This window comes from Triticum aestivum, chromosome 4B, assembly GCF_018294505.1.
Source record: "Triticum aestivum cultivar Chinese Spring chromosome 4B, IWGSC CS RefSeq v2.1, whole genome shotgun sequence".
NCBI lineage: Eukaryota > Viridiplantae > Streptophyta > Magnoliopsida > Poales > Poaceae > Triticum > Triticum aestivum.
The window spans coordinates 552,631,999-552,642,344 of NC_057804.1; the positions used below are offsets into that span (position 1 = coordinate 552,631,999).

Sequence of the window (10,346 nt, forward strand, 5' to 3'; positions counted from 1 at the left end):
GCACCAGGGGCTATCAGGGAGGCGCCGTACTGGTGATGGCCGTAGGGCGAGGGCGCGGCGACGCCGTAGGGCATCAGGGAGGTGACGCCATACGGTGGTGGTGCAGCGGCGCCATAGGACGGCGGCGCAGCAACCTCGGCCGCGGTCGAGGCTAGGTCACCCGGGGCTGCGCCATGCGGATGAGATCCGATCGGGGACCCAGGCGGCGGCGGGGCCCCATAGGCCACCGCGAGAGGCCGGGAGGCGAGGAACGGCGACGTAGGGGCTAGAACCGGCGCGACGGCGGCGGCGGCGGGAGCAGCGGAAGACATCGTAACCTAAACTGATACCATGTGAAACATATGATTTGGGAACTGCTCGACACCCCTAACTTCGGGTGTGGCTATCTCATTATATAGAGGTACCCAAAGAGTACAATACAATGTTACAATACAAATTTACAGAGGCTACGTATATACAGTCTAACAGGCCAAGCTGTGCATGCATGTGATGTGATCAGCATTGTACCATATGTTCAATAATAAGTCGCTGATTGAGTAGATTGGATTGGATTGGAGGATCTGGCCGACCAGATCGATCGATCCCGCCATGCCGTTGCCGCCTCCCACGCACAAGCGTGTTGGCCGGCCTGCCGGGATCGAACTTAATCGTGTTTTGTTTCATTTATTTCCCGTCCGTCCCGTTTCATGGGCGCATCGCTGACGACAATATTTTGCACAGTAGCATACTGCTGCAGAGTAATGGAGCTCACGACTTCAACCGGCCGGGTGTTCGAATTTGTGCTTTTGAAATTTGAAGCGAGTGAATTGGCAGCAGCAGCTAGCAAGCAGGACTTCACTCCCACTGACAGAGTCCCCTGGTTTGTGCATGCCGGATTAAATATATTTCGATCATCGTTGTGGCTGCAGGCTGGCTGGTGGACGCCGGATCCATGGAAATCGGGGAGGGCACAGGATGAGCGGCCGTACGTATCTTGGGCGAACGGGGGCAGAAGAGACAGGATCCGCGTCCCGTGCAGCCGTGCTCTGTCTGCCCCGTCCGACGCCATAAATTGTTTTGGCGTTTGGTCCTGTCCGGTGGGTGGATGTGTTGGGCCACCGTTAAGGCCCACGTTGGCGCCGTGGGCCTGAGACCGACCGAGCGTATCACGGCCGCGCCCTCAAGAAAAAAATGATAAAAGGCCAACACGAAACAACAAACGAACGAACGTCCTGTTCCAACGCCTAGCCTCTCCCCCGACGCACGCGCGCCGCCCTCCGCCCTCCCCCGGCCTCAACGTCTGCTCGGCTTCTACAGATCAGCGACCTTCAGTCGGGGGTGCATTGCGATCGCCAAACCAAATCCACGATGGAAGAATCTGCGCCGGCTTCGCTTATGCGGGAGTTTGAGCCGTTCACGGCGCCGTCGCTGGAGGAGCTGTTGCCGCAGCTGTCCAGCGAGGAGCAGGGGCGACTGTAGGGCCACCTGCGCGAGCATGATCGCCTCCCGAGGTGACGGAACAGGAAGTGTCCTCCTTCACCTTTGTGTTTGTGGGACGATTTTGGGCCCACGGAAGGGTATTGTTGACATCAGATTTTGGCATGGTAAAAAATGTAATTAAGAAGGCTTCAAATGGAAAAATGATGAATGCAAGAAAGTTCCATATCATCAAAAGAAGAAACTTTGATATTTGGGTCATAGCCATCCGATCTCATCTCTAAGGCAGAAGTTGTGTTCGAAGTACTGAGATTTTGTATTCAGAACAATATTCGGCTGATTACTCCTCCAAGATGGCCTTTGATGGAAAACGTTTCAACACTAAAGTTGTGCGTCTCGTCGAAACGGTTGATTATGATATAAAAATCACGCCAATCCAAGTTCATATGCAGAAGTTAGAGCCATTCAAATACAGCCCTATCAGGAGGCAAAAAATGACGCGCCCCACCAGACACTCTGTCTGATGGGTAGCAAGAATAATAGCATCTCTTGCGCAAGCAATTTGACCCTCAAGATGACTTCTGATCAAAAAATGTTCAACATTAAAGTTGTATGTCTCGTCGAAACGATCAAGATTACTTTTGGACTCATTTCCATCCGAGGCTGTTTACCACCACAAAAAAGACCCGCAAGGTGCAGCCAGTTTAAACCGAACAGTTTTGAAAACTTCAGACAAAACCAATCCGAATTTGACTAGGGTTTTGGACGTGAATCCAAGCCTTTTTTTCTTGCACGGGAAGTCCAGCTGCCTCTTATATACCTAAGGGGTGATTGTCGATTGAACAACACACAATCGAACAAATCATCTACCACTTTTTATCTTTTATCTTTTCTCCTTAACCCTAGTTCTTCTTCTTCCTCGTTCTTCGTCTGTTCTTCTTGTTGCAGGGCGGCGAACCTTGAGGCCCTAGGGGCGATCAGGTCGACCTAGGGTAGCCCATAGCCGCCGCGCGCCCTGACGGAGTCCCTCCCGGGCGTGTGGGGTTTTGGGTCTACAAAAGAGCCTGTCGGATTGTCTTGCGTACCGTGCTTCCGGCGGGTCTCCTTCGACGTGAGTTATGGTGCATCACCACCAGCGTCAAGGGTACACGGCGACGTGTTCATGTGCCAACACATTTTTTGGCAACTCCACTAGGGATGAAGCTTTGAACGGTCTCCGGCCCGTTCTTGCTACGAAGAGATCGTCATCTAGGGTTTGCAATCTATAAAGATAATATGAACACTCAATTCACATATGTAGATGCAAATAATGCATATGTTGTTGCTAGATCATCTAATGAGCATAATGTATCGGCTAGCCCTAGCTTTATCAATCATGCATCTAATTATGTGCAAGAGCCGATGCAACAAAAAAATCTTCATGCTTCTACCTCATAAAATTTTAGCAACATGCATCATATGTATTCCAACTCCCATGCATCGGCAACCCCAGAAATTCATATGCCGATGAAAAACATGATGAGTTCGGTTAATCAAGTTGAAACACCTCACATAGGAATTTCCAATTGTATACAACAAAGTGTTCCAACTTTTTATTCATCGGCAAATAACTTGCAGTATGTTAATCGAGACGTGCCGATGGATAGGGGAATTGGCCAGGCTACTACTAGTTATTCGGTCAATTACCCTCAAACATCATATGCTACACCTCATGCTACTAATTTTTTGGCACCATACGCAACTGTTGATGCCCATAATTCGGCTCCGTACCTTCATGGTCATGGCCGAATAAGTCAAACTTCTACAGGAGCACAAATGCCTTCACCTACTACCGTGGCATATCATGTTCCCCCTGCACAATTACGAAATTTTGGTAGCATCTCATTGCCGAAAGAGTCTAAAAGCATTGGGGGCAACCATATCCAGACTGGGTAATTGAGAACAAGTTTACATTTTCTTGGGATTTGTGCAACTCCATTCGACAGGAACTAATAGAAGACGGAAAGCCTTATGATTTTGCTTCTGTATAAGCTAGAGTTGTGCAAATGATGCATTCGCCCAGTGTTAAAACACACAGTGTACCCCCTAAACAATTGCAAAGTTTTTGGCACCTCATTGTCGGAAGAGTCTCAAAGTATTGGGGGGAAATCTCATGAGGAGTGGATGGAAATTGAGATGAACAAGTTTAAAGCTCGCGAAGCTGAGATGTCGGCTAAAATTAGACAAGAGCGAGAGGCCTAAAATTCAAAAAGATAAAAGTATTGATTCGGGTAAGAAAGCAAATTCGGTTATTGAAGAAGCTGAATCAAATATTATATCTGCCGAATCTATTGAAGAAAAAGAGGATGCCAAGGCGTTGGGGAGCCAACTGAAAGCGGAACAAAGTATCATTCAAATTACACCATTGTCATGCTCTCCCAGCATATTCAAAGAGGTATGTCTAGTAAGTGATTTACTTATTTTCAGATTTGGTCGCAACTTTAATGTTGATACATCTATTAGAAAAGATCTTATAAGTAATTTTGAAAGACCAATGATGAAGGAACATTTACTTGTTAGCAATAAAATTGTCACAAAGCATATCGGTCAATATATTGTACCATTTAAAAAGACCAATAGTGACTTATTACTGCAACCAAAGCTTTTCTCGTTGCTTTATTTAAAGTTCATATCTAATTTGGTATCTTTGCTTGCTTCATACTTGGCTTACGCATGTGCTCAATAGAGACATGTATGTTCTAACTACTTTGATTTCAGAAATTTAAAGCCAATGTTATACTCTGTTGAGGAAACCGATGATAGTATAATTACCTTTTCAAAGTCATCGGAGATAGAGTGCAAAACACAATGCATAGCCGAATGGGGTAATGTAAAATCTAAACTATTCGTTTGCTTAACTCCAAAGCCGTTCTCGCAGCAAGATCGACTAGAGAATAAAAAGTTTACCTTCAATTCAAACATGTGTGATCAAATATTTGATTTGTTGTTGAGAAATAATTATATTAGAAATCTTGATCACCATGTGTGAGCCATCGTCCAGGGACGGATGTATTGTAAGTTGCATGATTCGTCCAAGCATAATTTTAAGGATTGCAAAATGTTTCGTCAAATAGTTAACTCGACCATTGATAAAGGACGATTGAATTTTGTTGAGACACTAAGAGATGACTAGTCTATTACGATTGGTCCCGATGGTAGAAAGTTTTTGCATCGGCTACTTCAAGCCGGTCCATTTGAAGAGAAGGTAAAAATTGCAGGTGATGGGATCAATCTTTCAAGTAATGAAGTTGTTGAAGAGCACAATGAACATAATCTTGAGGGCGAAAATTTCATCGAAGCTAGAATGAAGACGCCAAGGACTAGGGGACAGCAAGCAAAACCGATGATCGATGAAAGCAAATCAAAAGAAAACAAAGGTCGAAATAAATGTAAATGTAAGAGATCAAAAATCACCTTCGCTGAACTATTGGATAAATATCAAAAGAAGGGTGAAGAGAAGAATGCTTATCGGCTAAATCATGCAAAGAAACCAAGATCACCCCCAAGGCACAAATATGAGGATTGGTATTGGCAAAGTGAGAATTTTAATGCAACATATCCATATCCTTATTTTGGGCCGCCAATGCCAATGCCGTGGATGCCTCCCTATGCTCATATAGATCCATATTCATCATGGGACAAGTATGATACAAGGGCACATTCTCCATCTTATTATAGACCATCTCACCAATACTATACAGCTCCAAAAAGCTCAACATTTGAAGAATCACGCGTCAAAGACCGTTTCAATCATAAGGAATCAGTCCAGAGCTCAAGAAGAAGAAAGAGGTGGTAAAGCAAGTTTACCACCTGAAAAGAGATGATTGTAAGTGTGCTACTTCAGATTTGATCTCAAATAACAAAGAGCCAATTAAAGTATTGACATTGGCTACAAAAGGCAAAGAAGTGAAGCAATCGATTGATAAAAATCAGAGTGTCAAATCTGAAAAAAGAAGTTAAGGCTGCACAAGGCCCAAAAAGAGTTGCCATTGGTTGAAACAAAATCACAGTCGAGGTGCTCACTCGGCTGATCGTATTTGCAAAAGAAGGAGTTACAAAAGCTTAGTGCACAAGAACTTCAAGAAAGGAACATGGCATGGGTTCTCAAAGGAAGTACTCAAAAAAATAATTATGTGCAAGCTTCCATTACAAGAAGTGCGATGAAGGTGAAGAAGGAAAAGGGTCAAAACTATGAAGGACCAAGCCGAAGGTTTCAACATATTCAGTCTACACATTATCCATATTCTTCAACTATGCCATTAACGCCTATGCCATCAAATTCTTCATCAAGTATGATTGGTTATCCTCAATGGGCTTATTTTAATCCATGGATTCAATATAATTTCTTACATCATGAAAGGGTGTTACCAAATCATTATATGTTCAATTAGCTTCACTTTTGTTGCTAATCTAAATGGCTGATATATACTTATCGTCCAAAGCACGTAAAAAATGGCCGATGGAGTGTTGACATCGTGCTTAGAACAAACTTCGCGCAAGTTATTTTTCGGCACACAAGTTTTGCCGAAAAACAGGGGGGCATGTGTTGACACCAGATTATGGCATGATCAAAAACGTAATTAAGAAGGCCTCAAATAGAAAAGTGATCGAAGTGAGAAAGTTCCATATCGTCAACAGGAGAAATTTTGATATTTGGGCCATAGCCATCTGATCTCATTTCTAATGCCGGAATTGTGTTTGAAGTACTGAGATTTTGTATTTAGAACAATATTCGGCTGAGTACGCCACCAAGATGGCCTCTGATGGAAAAAGATTCAACGCGAAAGTTGTGCGTCTCGTTGAAACGCTCATTTTGATATAGAAAATGCCCCAATCCAAGTTCATATGCAAAAGTTAGAGCCATTCAAATACAACCCTGTCACGAGGCAAAAAATGTCACGCCCCACCACACCCTGTCTGATGGGTAGCGCGAATAATAGCCTGTTTTACGCAAGCAATTTGACTCTCAAGATGACCTCTGACCAAAACACGTTCAACATTAAAGTGCGAAACAGTCAAGATTGCTTTTGGACTCGTTTCGATCCAAAGCTATTTACCACCACAAAAAAGACCCACAAGGTGCAGCCAATTTAAACTGGACAGTTTTGGAAAGTTCAGACAAAATCAATCCAAATTTGACTAGGGTTTTGGACGTGAATCTAAGCCTTTTTCTTGCACGGGAAGTCCAACCGCCTCTTATATACCTAAGGGGTGACGACCGATTGAACAAAACACAATCGAACAAATCATCTACCACTTTTTTATCTTTTATTTTTTCTCCTTAACCCTAGTTCTTCTTCTTCCTCATTCTTCATGTGTTCTTCTTGTTGCGGGGTGGCGAACCTCGAGGCCCTAGGGGCGATCAGGTCGACCTAGGGCAGCCCATAGCCGCCGCGCGCCCTGACGGGGTCCCTCCCGGGCGTGTGGGGTTTCGGGTCTACAAAAGAGCCCGCCGGATTGTCTTGTGTACCGCGCTTCCGGCGGGTCTCCTTCGACGTGAGCTGCGGTGCATCACCGGCATCGAGGGTACACGTCGACGTGTTCATGTGCTAACAGGTATGTCCCGCCCGCCTCAACACTTCGTATTTTTGGAATCGGATCCTCTAACACTGAGAAGTAAAGTCACCGTGCTACAATGTTAGTCTAGTATAAAATGAAGAAGGAAAGTTAGGGATTGCTAGTAGCATGTTGTTTATTGTTAGTATTTACTATAGATGTAAATAGTTTAAAATTAATTTTATTTCACCATCAATTTGTTTGTATGTAATTACTATAAATGTCCACAGTAGATCATCAATTTATAAATTAATTTAAGTCGTTTTAGCCATAATCATATGGATTGAAAGAAGGAAAATTAGGATATTGTACCTTCTCTAACTTTCCTTCTTAATGTTAGAGGATCCGGTTTCCATATTTTTAAGGTCAACGAAACAAGTTTATATTTAGAGCTAACAGAAGGGTATGATTGAGCAACAATTAGCTTAATAAAAGGTGCGATGCTAAAGTGTGTTGGGGACTGTAGGTGAAATTGATTATGCGATCTATTTAGAGCAAACAAAAGGTTGTCTCTGTTAGGCTGGTCATAGTGGAAGTAACTTAGATAGTAACATAACATATTCCAAAATAATTTTACTTATGTGGCATGGAATTAACGAGGAGAGAGATGCTTGTGGTAACATAATATGTTACTGTAACATAACACCCCGAGGTAAAATGAGTCTATAGCTTAATTAATAAAGGCTTGCATGTTATCATCCATATGTTACTACCCATTATGAAGGTAATAACATAGACAAGTAACATATGCATGTTACTAGTCTATGTTACTCCCCACTATGACCAACCTTAGTTGATGTTTACTCTTCAGCATAGAGTTCATACGGATTTTCATTGGTTGCCCCGTGTTAGAATGACGGCTTATTCTATGACAATCGATTGGAATAAAATTGATAGAAACCTTAGGAAAAAAAAGCCTTGTAGTGTATATTTTTTGTCATATACCAATCGAGGATGTCCTAAGGCCTTGTAGAATGCAAGGTGCTTAAAGAAATAAACCTGTTTTTTCTTAAGCATCGGTGCTTATTTGTGCAGGGTAGACGCTTAATTAGGCGTCTCTGCTCTAGAAATTGGCACCGATGCTTCAGAAGAACCCGATTTATTTTTCTAAGCACCTCCCTAAGCATCTAGCATTGTACAAGGCCTAAGGGGAAGTTAAATATTCTATACATAGCATTCTCATGCAACCAAGTGAGTCACATCCAATCACTCTTATGATCCCCAAGCTTGCATTTAAGGGGCAAACCCGTTTTGGTGAACTCCATGGTAAATAAACCATCAAAGATCAAAATTCATTAGCAATTGGCAATGTACTTAATTTCTGTAAATGAGAGTGCAAAGGTTGCCAAGTTTTTCTGAAATTGCTAAATAGATTTACTAACTATAACTGCAAATGCAGACTAGTCAATCGTCAACATCTACTACAAAAATTAGTTAAATTCAGTCTATGTAAGACCGAAGAAATTCAGACAACACAATGTTAAAAATTTCAGGCAGGATAGTATCATAATTTCAGTGTTCAAAAATTCAGTTATGTTCAATGTTCAATGTTTAGAGTTTACAAACTGTCGCTATGACGACTGTCATTTAGATGTACAAAAATTCAGATAAGTGGTATGATTAAACGACCGCATGCAGTTCTCTTCATTATTTGCATCGGCACCCGGTAATCAACCGTCTACAAATTCAGACAAGTTACTCCAGTTGCATTTGATGATGCAGAAGGCGCGACACCGCCATCATGCGTCACGTCCGCCACCACTACAACGCCAGGCACCCGGTAATCAAGCAAACACGCAGTTCTCTCTTCATCATTTCACCACAAGTTCACAGCCAGCGATCCTTCTGCGTGCTTCCTTGGTGACATGATGACATTGGCATGTACTCTCTCCGTTCGAAATTACTTGTCATAGAAATGAATGTATCTAGATGTATTTTAATTCTAGATACATTCATTTCCGAGACAAGTAATTCCGAATGAAGGGAGTATGATTTCTGCAGGGCGACGAGTACGACGCCGTGAAGCCCCTGATGGCATCAACGGCGACCTTCAAGGAGCAGCTGTGGGCCCACGTCAACTTCTGGGCCCGCAGCCGCAAGAGCAGCAGGGTCAAGCGCTTCTTCGCCGAGGTGCGCTACAAGCACGGCAATGCCGCCGTTGAAGTCTGCGTCATCATCGGTACGCATCGATCGCCGTCTCTCTGCGTCTTGCTAGTTCCTGTCTGATCAACTGGCTCGTTTAGTTTTTGGTGATGATTCTCTAGTGTTTGATGACATGCATGCATGCAGAGGAGCCGCTTGGCCGGCACAGGAAGAGCTGCGCGTTCTGTCCTGGCAGCTGGGACATTCTGCACCCTGCCGGGGGTTCCCGTAAGTTCGTCCTCGGGAACGACAAGGATCGGATGGTGCAACGAATCCAGAGGCCAAAGTTCTCTAGTTACATTGGGATGCCGTTCACTTGCCGCCCGGGGCCCGACTCCCCCCGTGTTCCTCGTCATGTCGGTCGGATATAAGTGAATAAATACTCGTACATGTTTGTCTCCTAAATACAAGACCATGTGAAATGATTAGGATCACCCGACGGATAACCACGTATGCGTCGCCGTCCTGGTGACCGTAGGACCAGATTTTAATCAGATGGCTAGAAGCAACGTATTACCTAAACTAGTTCTTGCAATTGGCTAAAAGCAACGTATTACCTAAACTAGTTCTTGCAATGGAGTGGTTGTTGCAATCTTCCCCACCGCAACACCTAATCTGTTGCGGGATCTGCATCTGGATCCTCATGAGAGCAGCCATCACCTGCTCCTCCCAAGCTCCCTGCCGATGTATCAAAGTATGGGCTTTTCGGTACCACTTACTTGTGCACGGGCAGTCGTAGCCACACCTGCGGCAAGATTTGGCAGGGCAGTAGAAGAGAAAATATAAGACTACCAGGACAAGCATTCAAGCTAGTGAATAAAGAGCAGAAGACTAGCTAGACCTCCCCTGGCAACACCCTTGCCGGGGCGGCCTATGTAGCCCCGGCGAGAGCCTTGCCAGGGCGACCTGCGAAGCACCAGCAAGGCCACCCCCCTTGAGGCTAAGAGCTCTGACACCATCGACAACGTCAAGGCCAAGACTCGTGGCCGCAAGCGTAGTAACATGCAGATCTTTGTGAAGACTGACAGCCTGTAGGGCTACGTGGAGGCCAGAAGACAAAGATCCCCGGCAAGGCCCTTGCCGGGGACGAATGCGAGGCCTTGCCGGGGACAATTGCGGGGCCACAGCCAGGCCTGCACCCGACAAGGTTTCGCCACCTCACAGCCGTTCCAGAGCAGCGACCAGCTTGCCAA

At 44.5% G+C, this 10,346-nt stretch overlaps 1 pseudogene; it reads left to right on the forward strand.

Annotated features, from left to right (window-relative positions):
* Nucleotides 1–1,347: 1,347 nt before the first annotated feature.
* Nucleotides 1,348–9,696, forward strand: LOC123090207 (uncharacterized; annotated as a pseudogene).
* Nucleotides 9,697–10,346: the final 650 nt, after the last annotated feature.